The 27442-nt window shown below is 49.9% G+C and overlaps 1 protein-coding gene across 1 annotated transcript in view; it reads left to right on the top strand.

The window, feature by feature from the left end:
- Positions 1–641: 641 nt before the first annotated feature.
- The window catches only part of FAM163A (family with sequence similarity 163 member A), a 63303-nt gene continuing 36502 nt past the window's right edge, over positions 642–27442 (top strand). Inside the window, exon 1 of the mRNA XM_079105960.1 lies at positions 642–746. The gene's annotated coding sequence lies outside the window, so the exon portion shown is untranslated. The remainder of the gene's footprint in view (positions 747–27442) is intronic.

Raw genomic sequence — 27442 nt, 5'->3', positions numbered from 1 at the left:
CTGCCATTAGGCCATTGTAACTTAACTGCACACTGACTCCGATTCTGCCCCGCCACAAGCACCCCATTACACCTAAGTGGCACTTCGGTGTCACTGGACTTGCAGGGACCAGTGCGGTCTGGAAATAGGAAAACAGATGAGCCCTTGGGGGTGGTTATCCAGCCAGTCTCTTTCCAGTGGACAGCGACACACTCTGGTCCCTAAGATTCCCATTGTCTCGGGGTTTTCCTGCTGGACCCCGACTGTACCGCGCCAAGTCCCTGGTACTGGCGTGTCCTGAGTTTACGTTCTCAGGCACAAAGGCAGCCGAGCCGAGGGAAGGGCGCTTGGAAGGCAGAGCTGTCCTGTTTACGCCCCTTGCCTGCGCCCTGGTGCAATTCGCCTGTGTTGTTGGGGATTCTCCCAGGACGCCGGCCAGCGCCAATCAGGTCGCTCGGTACCTGCCCCCCGCCCCCAGCCTCGGCACCTGGCGGAGCGATGAGGTTGTGGGCTCGGCGCAGGACCCGCACTCGGAGCGCGGGCGAGCGCAGAGATGCCTCACGTGGGCCTCCGCAGCCGCCCGCGCCCATAGGGACGCTCGCAGAGCCGGTGGGAGCCGAGCGCGGAGCGGCGGCCGGCCGAGCGGGGCGAGCCTCCCGCGCAGGGGACGGGGCGGGGCGCCGGGCAGCCGAGCTCCTCGCGGGGCGCCGGCTCCGCGCCGGATGTGCCTGGCCGAGGAGCGCTTTCGAGGGCGCCTCGACACCCAGGTAAGCGCTCCGCGCCGCCTCCCTCTGTCGCCGCCGCGGTGCCCGGGGCCGTGCTCCTTCTCGTGGGTCTGTGGGCGCTCTCCCTCGCTACCCTCTCCGGCCGCTGGTGCGGAGGGGTGCGGCCGGCGGGGGCGTCCCCGGCCTCTGGACGCTGGTGGATGGCGGCGCCCCCGCCTCGGGCCCCATGCCTTGGGTCCCTGTCCCCGGGCCGCACCGGTGCCCTCCCCTCCGCCTGTTCTCCCCGCGGCCCCGCACTGACCCCACCCCCCGCCAGATGGCCAGGGGACGCGCTGCTGCGCGCCGGCCCCGCGACCACCGCGGACCCTGCGCCGGCCGGCCGGGGGACACTGGAGGCTCCGCGGGCTCTCCTGGGCGCGGGCACTGGGGCTGGGACCTGGGGCGGGCGCTGCCCCGCCAGTCCACCGCCGTCGGTCTATGGGTCCGGGTTGGTGCGCCGGCTTCACGCAGCCCTGTGACCGGGCTTGGCTTGCTGGTGATTTTCCTGAAGTTTTACGAAATAACGAGGGGCCAGGTGCTTTCGCGGCTCACTGGGGGCCGCCAAGCGGTTGGAGTCGGGGCGGGGTGGGGGACAGGCTTCTCTGCCAGCGAGCGAGCGGGTGTCAGCGAGCGAGCGAGCCTGAGAAGAAGAGAAACCCGACTCTCCCGCGGGGCAGTGTCCTCCTGCTCTTGAACCCCAGAACCGGCCTCCTGCACCCCGACTGGGAGCACAGGGCGCGCCCAAGTAGAGACCAGGGGGCGAGCAGAAAGCCGTGGCGGGATCAGGCTGCATTCTGGGGCTCAGGTCCCTAACACCCAAGACTGGCCAGCATGGGGCGGCGCTCCGGGAGACCTTCTGGGAGGGCGACTTCCTTGTATCTCTGGGACTCAGAAGGCAGCAAGGAAGGGCAGAGGCGAAGATCTGTTCCCTCTGCCAACGCCCTTGGGCTATATACACCACCCGTGTTTTGCAGTCACGCCACTGGGTTCCTTTTTGCTGCATGGAATTGTAGCGCCCTGGAAGCTGGAGCCTCCTAGCAAGTTTGCTGTGGCTGAGGTGTGGATATCCAGCCAGGAGCCGAGGCCCCTAGTCAGTTGGGGCACATTCTCTGGTCTTTTCCTGCTTGCAAGGTTATTGACCCTCACTCTGCCCACCATTGGTCCAGCTAGTGGACCGGGTTTGGTAGGTAGTTCTCAAGAGCACTATAGGGGGCTGATTCTAGGGAGACTGCATCAGGGATTGATGTCTGTGCAGCAGGAATCTGTGCCCTGCTCAGTCCTCAGCGTCTGAGCCAGACCTGCTTTATACTGTGCCAGAGACTGTGTTGGGGGACTTCAGAACCCGGTGTTCACTTTGCCCGAGGTTCGGTGGGGTTTGAAGTCTTTGCCCAGTAGAGGCAGCTTCCTTTCTGTACTAATGAAGAACTCAGAGACCCCTTCTCTCCAGAGGTTCCAGCTCCCATGCTGGAGAGAATCTAAACAAACAGGGTCAGGTTGGCATATGGAGAGAAACTGAAGGTGACTCTGATGGTTCAGCTGTGACATCAGGCAATTCAGCAGTCACCCCCTCCTCACGGTTCTCCACTCACTGAAGGGGCATGGCTATGCTTTCCACCATCCTGGGGGGTGAAATGAGGCAGGACCATGACTGAATGGGAAAGCATCTGAAGTCCTCCAAGATGTGGGAGGGTCACATGTGTGGATAGAAACCCTAGTTGTGGGCATCACTGGCATTCCTGCCCAAACTGGGTGTCTGCCTTCAGTGACCTCACCAGCAACAGTGTTCTGGAAGGGCAAGGCCACATGGACTGTCTGCTGCTGAGAGAAGTGCTTCATGCTTTGTCCAAGGATCTGTTTTATCTCTGGCTTGCCCATCAGTAATTGGAAGTGAGCACTGTCTCAGGCTGTGTACAAACATCATCTGGCAACTGGAGAGCCTGGCCCAGGAACAGCCAGCTGCCTCACCCAAAGGCTCCCAGGGGTTTTTAGTGAACTGCTTTAAACTTTGGAAGAAGGCTAAGGTGGATCAGGAAAAGAGTCAGGAATCCTCTGGGTGACCATTTAAGGAAAGAACCATTTGGTCCTCACTGGGCAATTTCAGGTTCTGTCATTTGTGAAAAGTGCCCTGAGGTTTGAATCTAGCCTGGTAATTGTTCACACTAATGAAAGCTGCCATCATTTATTAAGTATCATTGTTAAGTACCTTATGTGTGCCAGATGTAAGGCTTCACCAAATCAGTATTATCCCCATTTTTTGTGTGAAGAGACTGAGTTGGGGGGAGGCCAAATAATGTTCCAAGTTCATAAAGCCCAGATCTCTCTGGTCCCAGTGTCCCTGTTCCTTCCACAGGACCACACTCCTTCCATTAAAAATGAACAGACACTTGGGATAGCTGAAAATCCAGAATCATGATGAGTAAAGACTGTCATTTGTAGATCCGAGAGATGTTTGTGACCCCAAAAGACTTCAGGGAAAATGCTGGCCTGGGAAAACTGGGTGGTCTTCATTTGCTTCAATATATAAAGTACAATCTACAATAACGTACCTATTTACCTTTCAATGATCAAACAATGAAAAGATTGCTAAACTTTTGGTGGGGTTTTAGAGAAACAGGCACTATGGTGTGACTTGTTTGGAGGGCATTTTGGAAACATGTGTCCAGATTAGAAATGCCTATGCCATTTGATCCCATGATTCCAGTTTTAGGATTTAACTTGCTGTTATCCCTGCAGAAGGGCATGAAGAGAAACTGTTCATTATAGCCTTGTTTGAGCCATGGAAGAACAACCTACATGCCCATCAAAGAGGCACTTGTTAAATATTTCTTGGCACTTCCAAATAGTCAAGTACCGTCTAATTTACCCATAGGAAAAAGAACTGGGAAGTTTACTATATGACTGATGGAACATCTTCAAGGTAGACAGCTAGAAGGACAAAACAGGATGTATAGAATGTTAATGCCCTGTTATTGTTCATGTTAGGAAGGAGGAGGACAACTGTAGACACAAAACCAAATAATACCTACTGCCTCCAGGGAGGGTGAACCTGTGAACCCTTTCGTGTCTTCCGAATTTTGAGCCATGTGACTATACTAGCCACTTAAATATCCTTTTTCTCTGCCCTGCTTCTAACACACTCCCTTCAACACATCTCCAGCTGAATGGCGCGGGGAGCACGCTGTGCTGCCTTCATGTTACCTGAGAGGTTCCCTCTGGCTTAGAAGCAAAAGGACTTTGAGACCACATAGGGCCCACGGTATCGGGGCCATCCAGGGTTCCTTTGAAACATGCACAATTGTGCTCGGAAGGCTGAGAGAAGAGGTGACTCTGGACAACAGGCTCTCTGAGCTGGGTAGGCAATATATGCCCATCTAGCCTTGAAATGGTGTGAATAGGTAGTAACCATTCCATTGCCCTACTGCTCCCCTCTTCAGGGAGAAGTGTCAATAGCTGGATAGCATTGTGAGCAAGAGGATGACTTTGGACATCAGCTAGGGCAGAAGGAATGGAGGAGGTCTGTTTCTGCTATTGCATTTGCATCTCAAAGCAGAGGAAGAAACACTGGAAAGAAAAGATTTGAAAATTATTCTGGAGTCTCGGGTTGTATTGTCCCAGAGGAGTAAGAAAGTTCATCAATCAGTGTGTCCCTAAATTTCCCTTTGGTTACTTCCCATCAGCATAGATGCCCAGATTAGTTCCCCTGTCCCCAAGAGTTCCCTTTCCCAGATTACCCAGTCTGGAAGCTGGTGAATGCAGGAAGGGGGCGGGTAGTAGATGCTGCCTTTCCCTTTTCAAGTGGGGCAGGTTTCTGAATAACAGAAGCAGTGGAAGAAAGATGCTTGCAGCCACAAGGTGGGTCCTCCAGCATCACTGGGTGGGAAGCCTGTGCAGGGAACTTTCCACTCTGCTAAGCACTCTGCCTCTCCTGTGTCAACTGAACTTATGGATGTGTGAGAGCCTGACTCTTGACTTCCTGTCCTCTGCACAGTAACCTGCAAGAAAGGTACAGTGGCATCCCGTGGGTGTGCACAGAGCCCATTTAGGTTACAACAGCGTGTGGCTGCGCCTCACCTGCTTTGATAGACGAGGGGGAGTCTGCAGTGCACACAGGTTTGAACAAGGCACAGTTAAGGGACAAAGCAGTCGTTGTCCTTGGTTTAGATTTCTCTTCTATCCCTGCGCGTCCATCAGGGCTAGAGTTGAAGACGGAGTGTGTGATGCTCCCGGGGATGGGGGAGGAGGAGAGATCGTCGTTGCTTTGGTCCAGATACTAGCGCAGTAGAAGGCTGTGAAGGTGGCTTGTGAAGCCCTCTGTCTGCACCCAAGAGGAGGGTCAGCAGGGGTGTCCCCTGAGCTCTGGGCCTGGACTGGGAGTCCGTCTGCTCTTTGGTAGAAACAGCCTGAGAGCCGAAAGCCTCGCTCTGCATACCATTTCCTCCCACGCAGCTCGCTGGCCAGGACTCACCTCTGACTCCCATTCCGCCTCAGAGAGAAACAGCTTGAATTTTCCCCCAAATAATTTCTAGAGCACACGAAGCAACTGCTTTTATTATGTGCTACTGTTGCCCTGTGAGGTTGGTGGGGGAGCTGATCTGGATTCTCAGCCAAGGCTGCCAGAACCCAGCTAGGAGGGGGAGGCCAGATAGCCCACTATTGATAAAGAAGGAAAGAGAGAAGGAGGGGGAGGGAGGGAGGGAGGGAGGGAGGAAGGGAAAGTCAACCTCATGACAAAAAGAAAAGGTGTTTACTACCACACTGGTAGTGGGCGAGAAGTTTAACCCACTTAAATTCAGAAAAGATCATTTTTCAAGATACTGGGAGGACAGAGAGATGAACGAGGCATGGCCGCCCGCAAGGCAGTGTGGGAGAAAAACAAGCAGGCTAAGGAAGGACACACTAAGTAGAGGTGCAGGGGACAGGCCTTCAGGCGCAGAGGGGCAAACATGACTCAGAGGCTGTCCCGAGTAATTTGGATAGATTATTAAGGCCTTCCTGAGCAGGTGGGTTTTGAACTGGGCCTTGCTGGTTAGGTCCGATTCTGATAGACAAGCTCGGGAGAAAAGACTGAGCTGAGAGAGCAGCTTGGGCAGAGGCTCAGAGCTGGGACAGAGTACGGGGTATTTTAAGAAACGCTGATAGTAGTACCGTCATCGTTTACCCAACCTCTGCCACAGACATAATACATGGCCTTACTGTAATTATGGTGCTGTTGGGGACCAAACCCAGGGCTTCTCTCATGCTAGACAAGTGGTCTACCACTGAGGTACATCCCCAGCCCAACACACTGCAATTTTAAGTAGTTAAAGGGTAAAATTGTTCATATCCCCATCTCCTTAAAATAATCAATGACTAAAAATTTTTGGTGATAAAATCAACAGGGCTTGATGATGAGTTAGATATTAGAGGTGAGGCCCACAGACCTATAAAACTAAGTTTATATCAGATTAGCAACAGCTGGCATTTTAGATATGTGAAATCAATGTTTCTGATGCATCAAGCTACTAGTCACTGTGGCTTTTCCAATGGGGAGGCCACAGAGTTTAGGAGCAAGAGCGCTGGTGATGGAGGAAATTCTACATCACTTTTTTTTTTTTTTTTTTTTTTTTTTGCGGTGCTGGGGATCGAACCCAGGGTCTTATGCTTGCAAGGCAAGCACTCTACTGACTGAGCTATTTTCCCAGCCCTACATCATGGTTTTCCTCACCTAGTGGTTCATTCATTCATTCATTCATTCATTCAGCAAACATGATCCATGCATCTGGCCCAAGTGCTGGGCTCACTATGAAGAGAGAGAAAGGGAGAAGCCATGGTCCCTGTACCGTCTGGGGACCCCACAGTACAAAGAAGAGAGAAGAGAAGGTGTTAAAGGCCCCAGAAGAAGTGGGGACAAAGGGCTGTGGGAAAACACAATGTGATCAATAAGTACTGATTGCTAAAATGAATGAGCAACATGGTAAACTGTATCAGATAAGAGAACAACTTGAATGACTAAAATTATTTTTTGGCATTTGGCCAGTGGCTTTCAAAAACTTGTTCATGTTACAAAACCCATGGAAATTGAGGTGCTCTTTGGAGAAGCCATGAAATCGTCACATATTAACATGACTGAAAATATAATTTTGATCTCTATCAGAGAGTGTCTTCTACCACACATCATCACTGTTAAGAAAACACTGCAAAACAAAACCTTTAAATTGCAAATATTCTGTCAGCTTACTTTTTTCCCTATGAATTAGGGAAAGATTACCAGGAGTCTATTTTAGTTCAGGAAACCCTTATACCAGCTGGTAGAACACCAGGGCTCCAAGGAAGCACACTTTTGGCAGTCTGAAGGTTGTCGATGACTTTAGCAAGGACAGTTTCAGCAGAGCAGTGAGGCCAGAAGCCAGATTGGGTTGGGCTGGAAAGTAGCATTGTATTTTCAAGATACTAACAAGTATTTATTGAATGTCACTGGGGATACGATGTTGGTGGAGCAGAGGAGGACCGTGCCCCAGCTTTTATGCATCAGGGGAAACAAGTTGTCACCAAACAAATGTAAAGTGATGTTCTAAAAAAGGCTATACAGCAAGGCTCACGGTTTACCAATGTTTGATAAATCATACAGGAAGGAGATGTGAAGTCATCCCGAGGAAGTGATGATGGAGCTGAGACTTAAAGAATGAGCGCTAAGGAGGGAGGGGGCTTGGAAGTTCAGAGAGAATGTCCCAGGAATGGACAAAGGCCATAGCTTGGGAAAACACGGCATTTTGAGATGCTAAAGGCCAGTGGATCTGGGTTTCAGTGAATGAGAGGGGGAATCGTACCAGATGAGCAGAAGAGGAAGGGAGAGACCAGAAAATGCAGGTCTTAGCCACATTAGGAGTTTGCTGGATAGTCACTGAGTAATAAGCAGAAGGGTAGCATAGTCAGAATGTCTGTTTCAAAAAGCTCATTCTTGCTAATTAGTTAGACGGTGTATTTGAGAAGATGATCCAGGGAAAACCTGTTAGCAGATTCTTGAAGTAGACTGGGTAACAGGTGACAGTTTTTAGACTGAGACATTTGTCGTGGAGATGGGGGAAGTAGACTTAAGAGGTTCCAGAGGGCAGAATAGAGAGGAAGCAATGGTTTGATGAGAGAAGAGACAGAGAAGTTTGTTGAGAGGGAGTCCCCAGCTTCCAGCTTTGTACCAGTGGATGGGGTACCAGTCTCTGAGACAGGAAACATTGGTGAAGAGCCAGCCTTAGGCAAACCTCATGAGTATAAATCTCAGCGTGATGTACTTGAGAAGACTCTGAACTATCTCAGTGGAGGGGCAAGAGAGCGAGTGAGTATTCAGGCAGGAGTTGAGAGGAGAGGTCTAGGCAGGAGCTATGCTTCTGTGAGTCACCAACATCTACCGGTCATTGAAACCTCAGCAGGGATGAGGCTGCCTAGGGAGAGAGGACAGGCTTAGAAATGAAGAGCTGGTGTGGAGCCTCAGTACCAGGAGGAGAGTGATCCTGAAAAGTAGACAGAGAAAGATGAACCTGAAGATAGGAGGAAACCAAGAGGGGGCATTGTCATGACAGCCAAGAGCAGAGTGTTTCTAAAGAGCAGAGACAGCACAGGTGCTGCTGAGCTGTCAGTTAAGATGAGGACCTAAAAAGCCCATTGCCCTAGAAATGTGGAGAGCACCAGTGGTTTAAGCAAAAACTTCGGTGGCGTAAAGGACCAGATATAATGGGTGGAAGAGGAAGTAGAAGGTAAGGAAATGGAGGCTGCACATGTCACTAAACCTTTCCAGAGGTGTGAGAGGGAGTGGTTTTATTCTGTTTTAATTAGAATTGAGCCATTTAAAAGCCAGCGGAAAGCCCACAGCCAAACATAATCAATAATGAGAAAAATGAATGCTTTTCCTGTAAGATCAGGAAGAAGACAAGATGCCCACTCTTTCCATTGTTCTCCAACACTACACTAGAAGTCCTAGCCAGAGCTATTAGGCAAGAAAAAGAAATGCAAGGCCTTCAAATAGGAAAGAAAGTGGTAAACCTCAATGCCAGAAAAGTAAAGACTGAAACTGTCCCTTTTTGGCAGATGACATGGTGTATACCAAAACCCTAAAGGCTTCGCAGAAATGTTAAATGAATTCAGTAAAGATGAAGGATACAAAATTAACCCAAACCAGTTGCATTTCTATATATCAACAACAAACTATCTGATATGGAAATCAGGGAAACATTCCCATTTACAATAGCACCAAAAAACATAAAGTACTTTAGGAATAAATAAGCTTAGCTAAGGAAGTTAAAGTCTTGTACACCGAAAACTATAAAACATTAATGAAAGATAGTTAAGACATCATAAACAAATGGGAAGACATCCTTTGTTCATAGATTGGAAGACTTAAGTTAAAATGTCCATACTCTCCAAAGCAGTATACAGATTCAATGCAATCCCTATCAGAATCCAAGGGGCATTTTTTGCAGAAATATAAAATACAATCCTAAATTCATATGGAACAACAATGGACCCTAAATGGCCAAAATAATCTTGAAAAAGAACAAAGTTCAAGACATCATGCATCCATTCTTAAATCAAAATATATTACAAATTGCACTGATTAAAGCAATATGGAATGGCATAAAGATAGACACATAGGCCAGTGGCATAAAGGAATAACAAAATAAAGAGCCTAGAAATAAATCTACATTATATGGTCAACTAATCTTCAAAAAGAGTACCAAGAATCCACCATATGTAAAGGAAAGTACTCAGTAGGTTGTGTTAGGAAAATTATATCCACATGCAAAAGAAGGAAATTGGACCTTCATCTTATGCCATGTACAAAAACCAACTCAAAATGCCCAGACTTAAATGTAAGACCTGAAACTGTAGAACCTTCAGAAGAATACACAGAGGAAACGCTTCATTGGCAATATGAAATCACAGGACACAAAAACAAAATAGACAAGGGGGACTGTATCACACTGAAAAGCATTTGCACATGGAAGGAAATGAGAAAGTGGGGGGAAAAAACCTACAGAATGGGAGAAAATATTTACAAACTATATTTTCTGATAAGAGGTAAATTTCCAGAATCTGTAAGGATCTCTGCTGTGGTTTCGACATGGTTTAAGGGTATCCCCAAGGGTTCATGTGTTGGAAGCTTGGTTCCCAGTTTGACACTGTTGACGTGGTAAAAGGAACCTGTGAGAGCCAGAACCTAGTGGGCGTTCTCTGGGGACATTGCCCTGGAGGGGATTAGTAGTTCTCTTAGGACCCCGTTAGTTCTTGTGAGAGTGAGTTGTTAGGAAAAGAGCAAGTCTGCCAAGTGCAGGGTGCACGCCTGTAATTCCAGTGACTCCAGAGGTCGAGGCATGAAGATTGCAAGTTCAAAGCCAGCCTCAGCAACGGAGGCCCTAAACAACTTAGCAAGACCCTGCCTCAAAATAAAAAATCAGAAAGGGCTGGGGAGGTAGCTCAGTGGTAAAGGGCCCCTGGGATCAATCCCCAATACTGAAAAAAGAAAGAAAGAAAAGAGCAAGCCTGACTGCTCCTTGGTCTCTCACTGGCTTCCTGTCTTGCCATGGGAGCTCCCCATGCACACACCTTCCCACCATGATGCCATTTACCAAAGGGTGATGCAGCCAGGGGTGCTCTTACCAGGGCCAGTACTATGCTGTTTGAACTTTCATGATCCAAAATTATGAACTTCAAACCCTATTTTCTTTATAAAGTACCCAACTGTAAGTGTCTTGTTATAGTTACAACAACAAAGAACAGACTAATAAAAACTCCTCAAATGCAATAGCAAAAACCAATCACCTGATTGAAAAATGGGTCAAGGAGTTGAATAGACGTTTCTCCAAAGAAGACATACAAATTTCCAACAAGTGTATGAAAAAGGTGATCAACATCACTAATCATCAGGAAAATGCAAACCAAAACTGCATTGAGGTATCACCTCGTACCTGTTAGGGTAGCTGTTGTCAAAAAGTCAAAAGACAAGTGTTGTTGAGATTATGGAGAAACTTGGAAGCTTTGTTCAACGTTGGTGGCAATGTGAAATGGCACAGCTGCTATGGGAAATAGGGAGGTCCCTCTAAAAATTAGACTACCATATGATTTGGCCGTCTCATTTCTGTATAAGTCCAAGAGAATTGAAGTTAATATCTTGAAGAGACATCTGCATCCCCATGTTTTTGCAGCATTAGTCACAACAGCCAAAATATGAAAACAACCCAGATCCACTGATGGGTGAATGTATAAAGAAAATGTGGTGTATCAATCGATGTCATGTTACTCCAGAGTAGAGAAGGAGGAAATGCTGCTATTTGCAATAGCATGGATGGATCTGTAGGACATCTTGTTAACTGAAATAAGCCAGTCACAAAGGGTCAAACAGGATTCCACTTACGGGAGGTATTTAAAAGAAACTCACAGAAGCAGAAAATAGAATGGTGGTTGCCTGGGACTAAGTAAAAGGGGAATAGGGAGTTGGTAATCAATGGGTATAAAGTTTCAGTTACACGAGATAAATATATTTTAAGGATCTGCTGGGCAACACTGTGCCTGTGGATAATACTGTTATGTATTTTAAAATCTGTTAAGATGGTTGATCTCATGTTAGGCATTCTTACCATGATTTTTTTTAAAGCCAATGGAAAGGATCCAATTTAGTGAAAAATGTATTATAAATGGAAAGAAGGGTAAGTGATACTGTGATCTTCCTGAAAAGATGGGTGGATAGCGTCACACCGCTGGTGGAGGAGCTGGTCTTAGCAGGAAGAGAGACTTCTCCCACTGTGCAGAGGAATCGGGTGAACATCACCCTTCATCCAGGGTGCAGAGAAGAGGGGATGGTTCATCGTGAGAGAAAGTGAGGCTGTTGTCTTCTGACAAAGAGAAGGACGTTCAAAATGGAGAGAAGTGGAGGTGGGATGGAGGAGGGAAGGATTTGGAGGAGAAAGGGTGAGGAAGCTAGAGAAGGATGATATTGGAGCCCTTACTAGCTGTGTGACCTTGAGCCCATTTTCTTATCTGTAAAACAAGAGTAGTAATCACAAAACCTCCCCCAGAGAATGGTGACTGACATGTAGAAAGTGATCGACAAATGTAGGCTGTTATTTGAACGTTTATCCTCAGTGCCAAGGGCTAGTACCGTGCCGAGCACATAATTGGTTTTAACATAAAACATCCACCAATTCTCCCAGGTAGTCAGGAGCTCAGCAGTAGATGAGCATCTCTGAAGCCGGTCTCCTTCTTCTCTAAGCACTTGGAAGCCTTTCCGCTACTTAATGCTGAGGGATTTGTGTGTGGTGCTTAGCCAAGGCCGATTCTATTAGGGGATTTAATCATATGGGCAGGGCACCGAGCCAGGGTAAAGAGAGAAGAGGTTCAATTAATTCAAGAGCCCAGTCTCTTCTGACCTCGCTGTGGGCGGAGGACAGGGTACTTTCGGAACTCATTCCTTTACTCCTTTCATGATGTCTCTCAAAGCCAACTTTGAGCCAGGCCTACACGTGGGGCTGAGGCCACAGAGATGAAAAGGGAAGGTTCCTGCCCTTGTGCTATGAATCTGATAAGGTTGATGTTGGAATGACCAAATCACAAAGTACTGGGGAGCACAGAGAAAGAGCACCTAGTTATGCCCACAATACGCAGAGAAAGCTTCCTACAATGGGTGGTGTTTGAGCTGGGACATCAGAAGAGCGTTTTTGCAGATGAACAGGAAGAAGGCCTTTCCGGGCAGAAGGAGGTCCAGGGGCTCAGGAGATGGGAAAGGAAACTGGGGACTGCACGGAATCCAGTAATGTTAGAACGTGCAGTGCCAGGTTATGGTGACCAGAGGCTGGCTGGCAGCCTGGCGTGCTGCCTGCTGGGCTCAGGACCTTGTCGTGACCCTGTAGGAGGTATGGAGCCAGTGCAGACTTGTGAACAAAGATGAAACCCCTTCTGGTTTACATGTTAGAAAGGTCATTCTGTGGTCAGCGGGGAACCACTGGTTGGAGGAGTTGGCTAGGAGGGGACATAACCAAGAGTCACTATGATCAGAGGCAGAATGTCAGGAGGCTGTGATGCTGGTCTAGGTGATGGCTGACTAGAGGACGGTTCCAGTGAAATGGGTCCAACCTGTGGTCATGGCGGTGGGCGAGTGAACAAGAGTAAAAGCCACTGGCAGGTAGTGAAACCCGAGGCTAGGCTGTGAGCTTATCTTTGTCCCTGTTGAAACTTTCCGGGTTGAATTTTCTGTGAAGGGAGAACAACTCAGTTCCTCAGTGAGTGAGAAAAAGTCAACAGTGGGTTAGAAGGCAGAGTGAAGAATAGTTGAATAGCACAGACCTCAGGGAATAAGGATTCTTGCAAGATGAAGGGAAAAGGACGATTTACACCAGTTCTAGAAAACAGAATAGATGGCGAGAGGCTTCAACTGTTGCTACTTACTTCCAAGGTGAAGCAACCATCACAAAATAGGTAGGGCCCAGTTCCAGGACTCTGGGACACAGTACCGCCTGGGCTCGGCAGACAGCCTTACAGATGGGCACCCAGAGAAATCGCCAAAGTTAGCCGAGTCTGGCGGTGACAATGTGTGACAATCTGTGACAGTGTCCTTGGGGGAGCAGTTCCCAGTCCCTCAGAAAACCATCCCCAGCCTCTTTGCTGAGGTCTTGCTGGCACCTGGCTTATCTTGTCAGCAGGGAAAGGGAATGAGGTGAACAGCATGCTTCACCCCGGGAGGCTGGTAGCTCAGTGTCAGTCTTCTCAGTGGGTAGGTGGCATTGCCGCCTCATTTCTCTTTTGGGCGTCTGCTCTCTGCCCAGGGCTGTGCTAGGCACGTTGGGGGATTCGTCAAAATACTAACTGTGATCCTTGCGCTCAGAGATGTCATAGTCCAGTTAGAAAGTCAGAGGGCACATCTGGGCCGGCTGGAGAGGTAAGTCCTTGTCTAGTCTGGTGGGCAGAGTTAGGTATGGTCGCTGAAGGAAGCGAATTGACTCTAGTCAGTAGTTACTGAGGAGCGGAAGGAAGAGGATGGTAGAAATCCAGAGCAGGACATATTCTGTGTTATGGTGTGGACAAATGTCCCCAAAGGTCCAGGCTTGGTCCCCAGAGTGGCACTCCTGGGAGGTGGTGAAACCCTGGGGAGGTGGACCAGTGGGCAGCCTTGGGTCAGGAAGATCGCAGGACCCCACTCCCGGCCTCCTCCTCTCTGCTTCCTGGCCGTGAGTGGAGCAGCTTGCACTTCCGTGCACTCGGCACCCCCACCGGAAGCCCAGAGCAATGGGGATACCGGAAGCTCCAGAACTGTGAGCTAAATAAAGTACCGTTAGTTCTCTGAGGTGTCTTGCGGTAGTGATGCAGAGCTGACCCGGGCCCTGGCAACAGTTAAGAAATCACATGGGCAGAGCTCGGTGGTGGCGTGTCAGAGAACTTGGTGGGACAGTTCACAGGAGACTGGGCTTGGAGCCCCGGGGATGAAGGCGCCATTGAGTAAGGAGAAGAAACACACAAGGAGAGGTACCCTGAGGGACAGCCGGTGACAGGAGGAGGCCTTTTTTGGACCATTTGAGTTGGAGAACAACTAGGAGCCACTCGGCGGTTCAAGCTGAAACTCAGGGAGGCTTCGCCCCGGTGGCCTAGCTTTGGGAATCGCCCCTAAACCTGGGAGGGGGAAGGATGGACGCCTGGAGAGGCTCGTGTGGATGAGGGCAGTGATGGAGGCAGGCTGGACGAGGCGAGGTGGCGGCCCCAGTGGCTGAAGAGGAGAGAAGTTAGGACCGGGAAGCCTCGGCCGGCCGATAGCTGACCGCGGAGTGTGTGGGAGCGGCAGAGCGGCGGCCCGGGCAGGTGGGAGCTGGAAGCCAGGTTTAGGCACGTTCCGAAGTGGAGAGGCACGTAGGGAAACCTCAGGGCGGCGAGGCCGAGGCCGGGCACAGGAATGCGGCAGCACCCGAGGCTTGTTGGGAAGGTGTGAGACTGCGAGTGTAGACTTCGGCTTTGTTGCGAAGGGATGAGTTGGGAACAGACGCAGTGGCAGGGGCGGGGGCGCGTGAGGACAAGCGATGCGCTGTTTTAAGAGAAACCCGGTGATGTCAGCGCACTAAACAGCGGAGCCAAGAGGGGACAGGAGCGGGAGGAGGTGGGTTTGGACCCCAAGTGGGACGCAGGGCTGCCTGGAGGAGGCACCGGTCAGCCTTTAGATACAGAAAGAAGAGGGCAAGGGTTGGGATGATCTGCCCAAGATTCTAGGTTAGGCCCGGGATGGCAGGAGTCTTCTCCAGACGGGGCGGTGCTGTTTGCTGAGAGCGCAGAGAGTGGGGGCAGATGGGAGGGGGGACGAGCCGAGGTCTGGCGCAGTCCCAGCGGAGAGGAAGTACTGGGGGCCGCAGGCTTCGAGCTTCAGAGCCCAGGCCATGAACAGCGAGGACCGTGTTGACGAACAGGAGAGGTGTTTTGCACAAGATGCTGGCATGTCTTGAGTCTGTTGAGTTCAGAGCAGTGTCAGAAAATCCATGTAAACAAGTCCTACCAGTGGTGAGACTGTCTCAAGGGTGTGTGGCTGCTGAAAGCCAGCATCCTGTCCAGCCACCGGGCCCTGCTGAACAGAGCTATTTAGCCCTGCTTCTGGGCAGAAGCGTGTGGGGCCTTCCTCAGACACAGGTGGTGATGGAACCAATTGGGTGTTCAATAACATGCTGCAGGGGAAGTGATGGAGGCTTAGCGATGTTGCTATTATCATCAGATTCTTTTTAAAAATGATTTTTTTGTAGTGTAGATGGACTGAATGCCCTTTATTTTTATGCAGTGCTAAGGATTGAACCCAGTGCCTCACACGTGCTAGGCACGTGCTCTTACTGAGCCACATCCCCAGCCCTTCATTGGATTTTTTTTTTTTTTTTTTTTTTTTTTTGGCGGTGCTGGGGATCAAACCCGGGGCCTTGTTTCATTGGATTCTTGATGACTTGTTAGTGGAAAAGCTCACATGGGGAAGGGTAGGCTGGGCAAGAACTCTTCTTGAAGCTTTTTTTTTTTTTTTTGAACTGAGGATTGAAGCCAGAGGTGCTTAACAACTGAGTCACATCCTTGGCCAGTTTTTACATTTTGTTAAATGTTGAGACAGGGTCTCTCTAAGTTGCTTAGGGCCTACATTGCTGAGGCTGGCTTTGAACTAGAGATCCTCCTGTCTCAACCTCTCAAGCCACTGGCACATGCCACCATACCCAGCTCTTCTCAAAGCTTTTTAAACTTTTTTCTCCATTAGTGAAGTCTGACTCGGCACGCAGATCACTCAGGGGAGAGAATGTTTATTTGGATTTCAGGCTTCCTTCAACACAGATCATCTTCCCCAAAGGTTTCTCTTCTTACAGATAAACAGTAACCAAATCTTCTGGATCTTCCAGAAGCTAAATGAAGATTTTTTTTTTTTTCCTTTAGAATCTAAATTAAGATCTTTTACTACAACATTTGAAAAGAAAAACTGCAGTTTCTTGGAAGTAGGCCTTTAATAGTTCAGGAGAAAAACAGCAGGAAGGAAACAGCAACAGAAAGCTCACACCCCACCCTGATCCCAGGCCTGCCCTTTCTGTCCCTCCTTGTGTCTGGCTAATGCTGCTGCACATTTAGACCTTCCCTTAGGTAAATTTGAGCAAAGGTGAAGGGCAGAGCTTCGCTGTCCATGCGTACACTGGGCACCGGTCCCTTCTGTCCTTCAATACCCTAACTACTCACCAACCTTCCTGGCCTCTATCCACCCGTGGATCCAGGACCGACCTTGGGCAGGTAGGGCCACGCAGTTGTTAAAGTTCATGCATACTCCCTTAGGACACCAGACGTCCCCATAGTCCAGCAACCAGCACAGCAGGACCTCCTCCTGCCAGCTCTGGCACCACCGTGGGCATCTGCTCTGATGGATGGCAATGTGCCCTGCTCGTTGTTAAATAGCTTTGACAACACCCCCGCATCCATCTGTCTACTTTTCCCTTCAGCTGCATATCAAGCACTCAAGCTAGTCAGACGCTGGGCCAGATGCTGGAGACGCAGTGGTGAAAAGGAAGGCAAGGTCCTGGCTTTGTGAACTTAGTCGGGAGCTGGAGCTCTCAGGCCCATCCTGTTGACTTTGGGGGCCTGCTAATTCTTTGTTGGGGGAGCTGGGCTTTCCTGTGCAGTGTAGGACCCTCAGCAGTATTCTTGGCCTGTACCCCCTAGATGCCAGGAGTACACCCCCCAGCATGACAACCAAAACTATGTTCAAACATTGCCAGTTGTCTCCTTGGGGAGGAAAATTAGCCCCCCAATTGAGAGGATAAAAATTATTATTAAATATACAATCACAAAAATAAAAATGCAATTACATAATATAAAGATGCTCTAAAGAAACAAGCAGGGGCCCAGCGTGGTGGCACACACCTGTAATCCCAGTGGCTCAGGAGGCTGAGGCAGGAGGATCGAAAGTTCACAATCAGCCTCAGCAACTTAGCAAGGCTCTAAGCAACTCAGTGAGATCCTGTCTCTAAATTAAAAATATAAAAAGGGCTGGGGATGTGGCTTGGTGGTTAAGTGCCCCTGGGCTCAATACCTGGTACCAAAAAAAAAAAAAAAAAAAAAAAAAAAAAGAAAGAAAGAAAAGAAAAAGGAAAAAGAAACAAGCCGGTTACCATGATAAGAGACTTACTTTAGTTTCTATTATGAAGCAAGTCCTCATGGATGCAGAGGCTTAAGGGACTAAACAATCCTGGCAAGAGATGATCCCAAGGCAAAAAAGGTGTCAGCTGTTGGAAGAACAGAAAGAAGGCTCACCAGCTAGGGATGGGGACCAAAGGGGAAAGTGGTACAAAATGAGACTGGGGAGGTGGGCAAGGGATGAATTACGTAGTGCCATGTGACCCATGGTATCCTAAGATCAATCCAGATGTTCGAGCAGTTTTAAGAAGAAAGGCAGTAGATGCAGATGAATGTTTTAAGATCATCCATCTGCTCAGCAGAGACCAGTTGGGCAATGATGATAGTGGTCCAGTCAAGAGACCAAGGGCAGCCTGGAGTGGGACAGTGGAGACTGAGATGCAGATGGATTTGAGATCTGCCTTGCTTCTTCCTGACACCTCATGCATCCTGGTCATACCCAATGGTTGGCAGTGCTAGTTCTGGGATCGCTGTTACTTTATTCAATAATATTTATTGACTGTCCATTGTATGCCCAGTATGTAGGACAGTGATCCCAGTAGCTCAAAATCTAGGAGAGGGATAGACCCAAAATGGTAGCAGAGTGGAGGACCATGATTTTGTAACATGAGGTGTTAAAGTCTAAGGAAGAGAAGTTAATCCAGCTTGGGAAGAGGGGAAAGAGTCAGGGAAAACTAGAGTCACACCTGAACTGATTTTTAAAAGCCACTTAATCAAGTGAGGTAGAGGAGACTAGGCATGCCTGGCCTAGCACAGTCGAGCAGCCTAGCACAAACCAACAGTATGGCAGGGTCAGGAGAGAGGAGGCTGGTGGGTGGCAGGGTCAAAGAAGAGTGGCTTCTCCAGACTCAATCAGTCCAGCCTCCTCCAATGCACTACCCGGGGGGCTCTCTCCAAGGTCTATAACTGCATAAGACCTCTCGATGTTCCTCCGGGTTCCCCACAACCCAGCTCCAGAGTGCCCTCATCCCACTCCCCACCAGCACCAGGCACGGTGAGCAGCATTTACTTTTACAAACTTGCTGTGCTCTTCGTGCTGAGTGCCCTCACTCATTCTGCTCCCTAAACCCTAAAAGGAGAAAACACAGGGTTGTTCTCACAGTTAAAGTAATTAATATTGCATTAGTCCCTTTTCCATTGCCATAACAAAATACCTAAGGCTGAGTGCTTTTAAGAGTTTATTTAACAGTTTCGGAGGCTGAAAATCCAAACAGCATGGTGCTGGTTCTGGCAAGGGTCCCTCTGGCTGCATCGCATCATGGTGGATGGTGTCATGGCTGGAACTCATAAGAAAGGGAGAGGTCATGTGGCAAGTCAGGAAGCCAGTGAGAGATCAGAGGGGCCAGGCTTGCTCTTTTATAGCAACCCTCTCTTGAGTACTAACCAGAGTCCCTTAAGAGCCACATCAATTCCCTTCCAGCCAGTGCCCTCCAGGCCCCGCCTCTGAAAGATTCCACACCGCCTCCCAACACTCCCAGCCTGGGGACCAGACTTCCAACACGGGAACCTTTGGGGGCATACTCAGACCATATCCAAACCACAGCAAATTCAACTGAAATGTTTAATAAGTGAGGATTTCCTTAGTAAACTCCCAGCTACTTAAATGGTATAGAAACATGCTTCATATGAAAAGACAGTCATGATATATTGTTAAATTATAAAGCATCAGGAACAGAGTATAACCTACGAATGTGTGTGTTGTGTCTATGAGGACATAAAATGCTGACGGTGCTTATTTCCCAGTGGACAGAGTGATAAGAGATGTTAAGTTTTTCACCTTTTTCTTTCTTTGGTAGGTATGGGGCTGAGGATCAAACCCAGGCTTCATGCACCCTAGGCAAGCACTCTGCCACTGAGCTACACTCCCAGCCAAGTTTTATCTTTTGATTTGTGTAATTTAAATTTTCTAATACACAATTGTTGCTTTCGTGATAAGAGACAAACAACAACCAAAGCCACTCTGGATCCGGTTGGCAACGTTCACAGGAGCCGTTGACCTCTGGCTGGTTACTCTGACTGCCCACTGGAGACACCGCAGTATTTTTCTCCAGGAGGACTGCAAGAGAGACTAATTCATTAAGTGCTCTCAGTCCCAGAGATGACAAGAGGCAGGAAAGCATAAAGTCTTGTTACTACGACAGCCGGTAGCCTTGATGTCTGTGTGTTTATTAACCGGCCACTGTGCATCCGCCCTCCCACAAGCTAAGCCTCATAGCTGACCTTGTTGCCCATCACCTTCTCAAAATGGTCTAGCCCATCAATCACAGCAAAGACTTGGCCAGCTACCAGAGGGTTCAACTCCAAGACGCTGTCCTAGGAAGCTAAATGAACTCGAAAGAGGATATTGACCCCCATCATGAGATGTTTGGAGATGAGAGTGTCGGATGGCTGGGCCGCTTTCTTTAAACTGATCGTTACTGTGTGCCTTCTTGTGCCAGGCATGCAGTATAGTTTTATGTATGTTTCACCCCTTTCCAACTTCACAACTTCCCACTTGAGTTCTGTCAGTAGCAGAGCTTGGGTATTAACTTGGCTGCTTCTGAACAGCACCCAGCCCTCCATTTCCCTAATTAATGGATGCTACTTACAGGCAGGGAACTTTAAAGCTTGGAAAATGTCCTATTGATTCTGGCTTAGAAGGCACCCAGCAGGAAGTGGATGCCAGATGCTCTTGTTGAATGTTTGGACGAATGAATGAAAAAAAGAAAGGATGATTTTAAAAGGTCATGTAATCAGATCAAGGCAGGGAGAGATAATCACATTAGAGTCCTATCTCATAGATAGCTGCTACAAATGAATGCAGCAGGATCGGACAGTTCTTTCTGTTTTCTACCCAAGATTTACAAGGATAAGCTCAGGAATGGGAGTAGACCTCAGGAGCCATTTTTCTAGGGCTAGAGAGAAAAGAGATCATGCTGGGCATGTGGGTCAGTCAGTCCTGTCGGTTTGGGGGAGGAAAGGTGCCAGCCTGGTCAGGTTCCCACGCACAGAGCTGGATGTCAGCTATCCTCCTTTGCACCTGGTCACTAAGGCCCTGCTGGGCAGGAGCAGTTTCCCTGCATCCCTCATGGTCTAGGGACACAGAGGGGGGGCCCAAAAGGCGAAGCCTCCTGGGCCACTGGTGAGAGAAATGCTTTATTTTTTCTTGATTGTATCAAACTGACAGCCTTGCCTGGGCTCAGACGAGGAGCTGTTTCTCTCCATGTGTGCGCTGTCAGCTTCAGGAAGGCTCAACGTTGGTTATTGGGTCAGCAAGTCGACACGGAGGGAAGCGCTGGTTCACGTCTCTTATCTCCTTAGTCATCTTCCTTGCTGCCCCCAGGAAAGACTCCCAGGTCCCTTTCCCAGCTCTGCATTAGCCAGCAGTAGGAAGGAAAGCCAGCATATCCAGACCACTGCGGGGCCCAGAAGACTTGGAGCGTCTCGATGGTCCTAGTCTTCCTGGAGTTAGAGCATAGGGTCAAGGAAAGTAATCTCCTCCAACAAAAAAGAAACAAGTTCACGAACATATCTACCTGTGCAAGGGGGACCCCTGGGAGGAAATGCATGAATCCCAAAGAGGTGGCTCACAGCTCAGGCTTCAGGACCACCTCCAGGTGAGGACAAGAGAGAGGGTGTGGGGGCAGCCCTGGAAAAGGCGGCAGAGCGAGGCTTGTTTCGCAGACTTAAGGTGGAGCCTCTCCGTTGATGGGACTCGGTTGTGATAGTCAGCCTCCTCTTCCTGGTGCAGAGAGGGGACACCCTCATAATGGAGATGCCCTTTTCAGGTGAGGACTTCTCTTACAGAAGGTCACTTCTCCCCTGATTTCAGAGCTACTCCTGTGTCTGCTTTTCTCAAAATCATTAGCTCCAAGTACTTCTTAAGCCAAAGAAGCATATTTTGGGGTGGTGTATTCTAGTCTTGGAAAGAAAATATACCCTGACTGTGGGATTATTCAACAAGGCCATTGAAATAACTAAAAAGCCTGTGGGTGAAGCAGCTGCAAAGCCCTGTGCTGGCTAGTTTGGTCTTCTGGAAAATGAGGGCAGCTTGCTAGGGCTCTGCTCTGTCCTGCTCTCCTGTAACCTTCTCATCACCAGTCTAATGAGGTTCATCAGGAAAGATGTGAAGGGCCTACTTCTGAGAAAGGGCACAGGACCCCTGGGAGAATGGCATCTTCGCCTGAGAGGAGGTACGTGGGCTCTGGTGACAGGTGTAGCAAGGCCCATTTTATAGATGTGAAAATTCAGGACCAGACTTACTTCCCCAAAAAACCACAGGGAAAATCCTAATCCCTGGCCTCCGCAACAGCTGCCAGACTACCATCTTCCCTCTGTCGGGGACTTGGTACTTGGTCTTGGTGCTTCCTTGCCAGCCCCATCCAATTGGGATTGGGGAACTGCTTTAAAAAATATTTCTAAGAGATCACACACACACACACACACACACACACACACACACACACACACACACGCTCGCTGAGCCAGCTCTTTGTGTTTGATTCAGGAAATCATAATGGCTCTTGGGCTAAACAGAAACCCAAACCAATCAAACTATCTTCCCGGGGCTCAAAAGAAACACGATTCACAGAATCGGCTGTCAGCACCTGCAGAGCAGAGCTGGAATGCAGTCCCCTGCGGGGGTGAGGGTGACCTTGACAAGGGAAACACTAGCCAGCATTTTTCTCAGGATGTTCTGCTGTTGCATGTACAAGCAACAGGCTTCTGTGGATTCTTACAACATCTGAGCAGAAGCGGGAGAGAAGAGAGCAAGCAGAGAAGAGTACGCCCATTGTGAGGAGCAGAGAAACCCAGCCAGAAAGGGAGGGTGGGGCTTGGACAGGCCTTGGGGATCCTCCAGCGGAGACTGGTTACCCAAACTCTCATTCAGCGCTCCAACAGCACAAATTCTGTAATCTCAAGGATTTCCTATTAAATTTAATTTCCTTTCCTTCCAAATTTCTTCAGATACTCTTCCCTGGGGGACAAGGTATCCATAGGGCAACCACCTTGCCCAAGACTCTTCCAGTGTTAGTGCTGAAAGTCTAACGTCCAGGGAATCCTGCAGTCCTAGGCAAACCAAGGTGGCTGGTCACCCTTAGAGGAATGTCGCTGCTTGAGAAGAAAGCCCCGGGGCAGGGAGAATGTTTCCCTAGCCCCCTTCTGGAATGCTCAGGATGCAGACCCAGGCTCTGGCAAACATCATGCAAGTGGGAAGAGTCATGTGACCTCCCTGTGCCTCAGTGGCCTGTCAAATGATGATCATGATCATCTGTATCTCAAGAGGCCTCTGTGCAAATGCTGTAAATCCATACACGAAGAACACTTCTGTTTAAAATAGTGCCTGTCTCATAGGAAGGACTCAAATGTTAGCTGTGATTATTTTGTCAGCATCTGCTTCTTAATGAGTTGCAAAGGTCATGGGACCTCAGGTAGACAGAACGCCTCCCGAGATTTCATCTCAGTGCCCCAAACTTAAGGGCACCCCACACATCGTAACAGCCCCCTTCTTGCCCACCCCACCTGGCTTTCCTCCTCGTCCTATTTTGGTGACAGCCGCTGCTGGTGGTGGTCAGTTCCATGTGCCTGAGACTAGCTGCCATTTCACGTCCCTAATGCCAGGGGTGGGGTGGCTGTCTAATTGCAGTGCCTCTCTGACTGGAAGGCCCACGGATCACCTCTACAGCTTGTCCAACCCGTTACCTGTGGATTTGATTCAGCAGGTTTGGGATGGGGCCAGGTGGCTCCCAGGTGACTACTGTTGGTCTGGGAGAGAGCACAAGTGTGTTGGCCGGTGCAAAACCTGGGATATTCGTGCCCAACTCAAGTTCCTGAATTATAGAGAATGTGTGCTGGGGGCGGTGGGTTCCAGGAGAGCTGCTCTGGGAAAGGAGAAGCCACAGGGCGCCAAAGCCCCAGGCCTGTCTGGAGACCCCTGGGAGGCTGTGCAGGTGGCTAATGACGCTGGTTAAGGAGTGAGCTTTGGGAAAATCTTGCTTCTTTTAAATGTCAGAGCTGGTCCAAGACCACTGCTTGAAACACCCTTCTCTAGGTTTGTTCTCTTTAGGGTCCACACAGGGGGTCCTGCCCACCCGTGCCCAGGAAGTGAATGTGACTAAGAAAGGTTCTGGGCTGCGGCCTGAAGAGGCCCAAGCGCCCGAATCGGGATGTCTGGTCTCCCCACTCGGAACTCAGTGTCCTTGCCTCTCCCACCTCGCGTTGGTCGGGCGCCCCAAGCGTTCCCAGACCAACCTCCGAGTACCCCACCAAGCACACACAGGTTCGAGGTGGGGTCTGCTCCCTGGGGCTGGAGTCCAGGGTCACCAGTCCCAACTGCCATCCCTCTCCCAGCATCAAGATAGCATCACCCTCCCGCACGGGGCAGCTGCTCTCCGCCACGTCCAGGCTGGGCAGCCTTCCCGGGAGGGCCCAGAAGAAGGACAGGACTGCGGTCCCGTTCCGGCCACGCTGCCTGGACTCCCCTAGGCCTGGCTCCTGCTAATTTGAAAAATGGCCTCATGACAGTGAGCGCCGGAAGCAGCTGCAGACCCTGGGGCCTCAGTCTTTCCCAGCGCCACCCCTCCCGCTCCCGCACGCCCCCCGCAGACGGTGATACACATTTGTATCTGTCGCTTCGGATCCCCCCGCATGGCTGCTCTCGGCCAGCTGGGAGCCTTCTCCTTTCTTCCCAGAACATTCCCCGAGGGCAGCCCGGCCTTTGGTAAAGGCTTCCACTGTCCTTTGTTCCTCGCTCTTGCTGAGGCCCCTACGCCCGCCTCCAGCCCCCACCCCACCCTACAGAGCATGCCTGGCGCCCCCTACCGCAGCCTGCGGAGGCGCAGCCCGCTTCCTGATGGTTTTGAAAATATTCCAAACCGCTGCCTCAAACCCCGCTTCCCTGACTGGCTCTGCTGAAGGACCGTGATGGTGTTCCTGTCCAACAAGATAAAAGTAGCATTGCAGAAATCCATCACGACCCTCCAATTCTTACAGACAGAACGGACCTCAGAAGCTTTTTTCCCCCTTAATCTAATGTGGAAAAAAAAATGCAACATTAAATTTACCATAACCATTTTTCAGTGCACAGTTCAGTAGTGTTGAATGTGTTCACATTGTTATACAACAGATCTCTAGATCTTTTTTTGTCTCACAAAATAGAAACTCTATACCCACTAAACCCTCTCCTCTTACCCCAGTCCTTGGCAAACACCTCGCTACATTCTGTTTCTATGATTTTGACTGCTTTAGGTACTTGATATGAGTGGAATCATGCAGGATTTGTCCTTTTGTGAATGGCTTATTTCTCATAGCCCAATGTCCTTGAGTTTCATCCATGTCGTAGCACATGACAGGATGTATGTATGTTCCACATTTTCTTTATCCATTTGTTTGTTGATGGGCATTTGGGTTGCTTCCCCAAAAGTTTTTTTAACCTGCAACTGATCACACACATAAATAGAATGACTTTCCCAGACCCAGACAGTAAGATGTCTGTTTGCTCAAGATTTTATCATTGTCTTCTGCGTCAGTATTTAGGGGTTCTGGTCATACCTAGGTTGAGCTACCATAGGCCTGTGAGATCTTTACACGCTGCAGGGGCAGGTGATGGCAGCCAGGTAGTACAAATGACCATGTGCCCATGAACATCCAGCTTTGACTATGGTGTGGTAAAATGCCCTCCTTGTATGGACACTGGATTATTTTTATGTTAGGAAACTTTAGTTAATTTGTTTATGCATATTAATGGTATTATATGTTTTAAAAATGCTTTTAGCTATGCATGCTGAAGTGTTTGCAAATTAAACACACCCCTAGGATCGGTTTCAGAATTAGTGGCAGGTACAGATGAAGCAAGGCTGGGACTTGCTCTACCACTCTCTCTACTTTTGTATGTTTGACATTTTCTAAAATAAATTTTTCAGTGCTGGGAATGGAACCCAAGGACCCACGTGCTAGGCTGGTGCTTGACCATTGAGCTATCTCCTCCTCCCTAAAATAAAAAGCCTTTGATCTTGAAACACTGTTTTAACTCTGCCATTCTTGTGGGCCCACTGTGGCCTCCCTCTCTCCAGGAGGTCAGGAAATGCTGAAACAGGAGCAATTTTGACTGTGTTTTAAAAGTTGTGTTTGTAGTTAGTTGTGGATGGACAGCATGCCTTTGTTTTGTTCCTGTTTATGTGGTGCCAAGGATGGAACCCAGGGCCTCACTGTGCCAGGCCAGCGCCCAGCCCCCAATATTGACTATTACTGATTTAAAGTGGCAGAGAGTGAAGCACACCGCCCGGGGCAGACGGTGGAAACCAACCCAGAGCCCTGGAGAGGCTGGAATGGCGGCGGCAGATGGCGGCAGAGCCTGGGCTCAGGCTTCTCCCTGAACCCAGACATTCCCGTCTCCGGCTTCCTAGCGTAGGGCTGTTTGGCCACCGCATGGAGTAAGCGTGTTAGTTTGCTCATTTGTGTACACAGCCCTTGGCCATCCCTCATCCCTACGCCCAACAATGCCATGATTGAGTTGGCTCCTCACCACTCAGATCTGCCCACAGGCGCCCCAGTCATTGCCATCTACCTAGGCCATCAATCATAACACCTCCTACCTGGCTGCCTCTACATGGCCGCCTCCTTTTTTTTTTTTTTTTTTTTTTTTTTGTACTGGGTATTGCACCCAGGAGTACTTAGCCACTGAGCCACATCCCCAGCCCTTTTTTTAAAAATGACTTTTTATTTTGAGACAGGGTCTCATAAGTTGCTTAAGGTGCACTAAGTTGTTGAGGCTGGCCTCAAACTTACCATCCTCCTGCCTCAGCCTCCAGAGTTGCTAGAATTACAGATGTGTGCCACAGCTCCTGGCCTCCTTCCTGTCACTTCTTCCCATTCATTCCTCTGATCGTGTCATTCATCCGGGTGTAATAAACACCCAGAAAGTCTTCCTGTAGCCCCTGGGGTGAAGTCCAGACTCCAGTGATGCTTCATAGAGTCCTGGGGACGTGGCCTCTGCTTGCCTCTCCAGTATCACTTTTACCCCCACTCTACTCTCTCCCTGTGTCTCAGCCACCCTGGAATTCTTTCAGTTCTTCAAAGCCACCACGCTGTCATTTCCAAGTTCTGGCCTCTGCCTGGCACACTCCTGGCTCCCCTGCCCCCACCCTGGCACCCCCTGGCTCTAGACACCTCCTGGGCTCCCTGCAGGCCTTCTCTGAACTCATTTCCCAAGTCCTCTCCCACGGGCTGGCGCTCCTGCTCTGCGCTTGCCTGAAACCCCCCGGCACCACACTCCCCCTTATTGCTGGGGTTCAGAAATGTTGTTTTCTGGAAGATGGAGTGCATTTGATTTGCAAGGAGAGGACACCGAAGTATGCATTGCAGCAAGCAGCAGGCAGGTGCCAGGGTCCTCGGTCATCCCCGGATCACGTCTCACCTTCTGGTCATCCTACAAATGTTCCCTGGCATAACTGTGGCTGAAGGTCATTTCCCAGCTGCTGCGGACCCTGCTGGGCCTGCCCCTGATGCTGTGGTCTCAACCCATCCTCACTGGGTCACTGCCACGCCACCCCCGTGCAGGACCAGCGCGGTGGCCTCTGGATACTCCGTCTTTCTCGGGAAGCTGCCCAGTGGTCCAGCCACAGCGGACAGGTTAGAGTGTCCCCTCCCCAATGCACCTCTGCCTGCAGCCTCACCACCCGTGTACCCACAGAGCCTCCGACACTGGGGTCCTCGCCTGCCCTCATGTGCTCAGGACCCACCAGCCTGGACTCTGAGCTGTGAGCCCCACGAGGTCTCCCGTGACAGCGCGGCCACTCCCTGCAGCGTGCCCGGCTTCCCGGTTCTCCCCTTCGGGCTCTGAAGCATCCCTCCGGCCTGCACTTCTGTCTCACCCTCTCCTTCCCCGAGGGCTTCGTGCCAGCGCTGACCCTTCTTTCCGGTTCCTTTGCTTGTCCCACCGTCCTGGCTCTTTCCTTCTGTCTAACGGGTGCTTGGATCTCCGAATCTGAAGGCTGCCCTGGCCGGGCCCCTCTAGATGGCAGCTCAGCTCTCCTCCCACACTCCACCGCAGTCACGCTGACATCGGCCTCATCACA

Source organism: Sciurus vulgaris (assembly GCF_902686455.1).
Source record: "Sciurus vulgaris genome assembly, chromosome: 12".
In the NCBI taxonomy this organism is placed as follows: domain Eukaryota; kingdom Metazoa; phylum Chordata; class Mammalia; order Rodentia; family Sciuridae; genus Sciurus; species Sciurus vulgaris.
Note: the sequence above shows the minus strand (reverse complement) of the source record. Positions and strands in the feature narration are given on the sequence as shown.